At 35.2% G+C, this 2,806-nt stretch overlaps 1 long non-coding RNA gene across 2 annotated transcripts in view; it reads right to left on the reverse strand.

Annotated features, from left to right (window-relative positions):
- Positions 1 to 286, reverse strand: part of LOC145113724 (uncharacterized) — a 1,460-nt gene extending 1,174 nt beyond the window's left edge. The window contains exon 1 of one of the 2 annotated variants that reach the window (XR_013710837.1): positions 48 to 286. This is a non-coding gene — a long non-coding RNA (uncharacterized LOC145113724). Of the gene's footprint in view, positions 1 to 36 lie in introns of both variants that reach the window. The other variant, XR_013710836.1, reaches the window with a different exon arrangement.
- Between the last annotated feature and the right edge of the window lie 2,520 nt (positions 287 to 2,806).

A 2,806-nucleotide genomic window follows, 5' to 3' on the forward strand; every position in this document is an offset into this window, starting at 1 on the left:
AGGTGGATTTGGAACATCATTTGCAATAAAAAATACCTTAATGTTACCTGATGAACAAGTCCTCCGTCACTACCCTGCTGTGCCGGAGTGGAAGACCGATGGTGTGCCGCTGCTTGCCATTGCCGGTGAGTAGGCGTCGCATATGGGTCAATCTTCAATGGAGACGGAGGAGGCGGGGAAAGAGAAGGCCGGAGAGTTGATTTCCGACACTTCTTCTCCCACACGCATCATCTACTCATCTTGTTACTTTTAGACTTCCAGGTTCTCGGCTTTAATTTCATGAGCCGACTTCAATTACACGATTACACAGATCGAGTATTCATCTGATAGATAAAGGCGGGAGAATTTAGGGTTAGAAAAAGTCAATTATATTATTTTCATAAATAGCTACCTAATATAAAGGGATTTAGTTTGGGACAAATATCAAATTAATTAATTTAAAAATATTAGTAAATGTAACATTACATAATTACCCTTTTAGAATGATTGGCCTATATTTATTCCTACATCCACACAATACTTAGTTAGAATACTTGAACCTATCTCTCTCTCTCTCTCTCTCTCTCTCTCTATATATATATATATATATATATATATATATATATATATATATATATATATATATATATATATATATATATATATATATATATATATATATAGAGAGAGAGAGAGAGAGAGGTTCAAATGTGGATTGACATCTATTATGCGGACATATGGACAGTGCTATCTGTGATAACGACAAAGAAACTATGTTGTTTGATAATGTGAATATGTTTAATTTTACATAACTATCTTTTAGCATTATTAAGGGTCTGTTTGAGTGTTCTAAGCCAAGTACACTTAAGGATTGTGTGTAGGGGTGTGTCAGCTTAAGTTCATTGGGTTGCAATCGAGCCGGAAACTCCATCACAAGGAGTTTACGGCCCTAAACTCTTGGTGGCCGTGAACTCCCATCATAAGTATAGATTTCCTTCATTTGTTCTTCATTTCTCACTTCTTTCATCCAAGAACACTCAAACTCTCTCAAGTATCATCAAGGGAATCCATCATTTTTTCTTAAAAAACGTAAGTTATTCATCCATTTTACTAGTTAATCTTCTTGATCATATGAATCCTATGAATCACATCCTTGAATTCGTCACTTTTCCTTCAAGATCTTCAAATCTTCATCTTTTCACCAAGAACACCCACTTGTTCTTGGGCCGTAAACACCTTAAAGTCATCCAAAGTGTGAGTATTTCTTCTATCATCTTGTTATCCATTAGAAACTCATGTATCCTCATGAGACAAACACCCTATAAGCATGAATCAAGATCCAAAATGCATCATCTTCAAGTGTTTACGGCTGTAAACACTTCTTGAGGCCGTAAACTCAAGTGTGTGGTCGTAAACACACTTAATGTGGCCGTAAACTCCCTTTAGTACAATCATATGTGATTGTAACACTTCATTTCGAGTGTTTCCTAGTCCCTAAGGTTGTTTCCTTGCATGTTAGTTGTTTTAAACACTAGTTACATGCCTATATATGCCATTATATTTCATTTAGGACTCGTTTGTGTCTCGGGAATTCATTCGTGGAACTTCTCATCCTTACTCGAACCTTCAATTGAATCACCCACATAAGGTGAGTTCATACCCCTATAATCAATCTTTTAAATGTTTTAAATGCTTTTAAGGATGGGAATACAAGTTGAACACATTGATATTGTATTCATGTTTATCTATGATAACCATCATTTCAAAGGATTTCTTATGATTTATAAGTGATCAAATCATTTCAAAAACTCTTTTAAAGCTATGTTACTCTGTTGTTTATAAAAATCTGTATTTAAAGTACAATTATAACTTAGTAGATAATCGAGTCTTTTCTACAAATCAGAAACAGTTCAAAACAAACATACTAGTAAACTATAATAGGTATAGTTTAGGGGTTCAGAACATACGATAACAAGAACAGAAAGGAACATACGATAGAAGAACAAGATAACATTTATGTGAGACTACTTCACGGCTTAGCAATATACTTGTTAGGTCTCGTTTTGTAACCAGAGTCTCCTGGAGGGAGAACGGACATTTTGTGTATAGATCTATACGGGACTGACAAGCCCGCATCCCGACTGTTCACTATAGTTTGGCCGACAGGCCAAGGGGTGACAAATGTCACATCAGTTTCAACGCCATCAGGTCGTCGTGTTTAACACTTGTCGATCAGTATGGTTATAACCAGATCACATCTTAACCTTAATTAACAAACCGGTTTTAAGGTAGTTAGTGTTTCAGTAGTTACTTTTTACAACATTACTGAATACTTTCATTTTCCCATTACATTCATATAGTGATCTTCCCACATAAAAGGTAATGCAAACTATTTTCTAGTAAAGATAGTCTTAAACTTGGGAAAACTTACATCATTACAAAAGACAAACAGAACAGTCGAGTCTTAGTACATTCAGTTAGAAGGGGGCCTATAATGCTAACTTTATGATTCCTCGGTAGATACATCAGGGATATATATTAATCGGGTCCGGTAGACAGTAGAATGTGTGCTTTCCGCTTCATTTCCTGTTCCTTGTTTGGTTGTGGGCTTAGAGCAGATTCACCCACTCTACTATCTATTCGATCTTAGCTATATATATATTCCGTATACACCAAGTAATCATAAAGAGTACCAGGTATGGGTCAGGTCATAGTATACAAATTCAATATACCGTTTTCTAGTACAAAAACATACTTTTCAGATAGAACATTTAGTAGGCTAAACTAGAAACTTATCAGTAAAAGGGTTAATTCATTTTATTAAACC

The sequence above is a fragment of the Lactuca virosa genome, chromosome 5, assembly GCF_052849685.1.
Source record: "Lactuca virosa cultivar CGN04683 chromosome 5, Lactuca_virosa_CGN04683_v6, whole genome shotgun sequence".
NCBI classification, from domain to species: domain Eukaryota; kingdom Viridiplantae; phylum Streptophyta; class Magnoliopsida; order Asterales; family Asteraceae; genus Lactuca; species Lactuca virosa.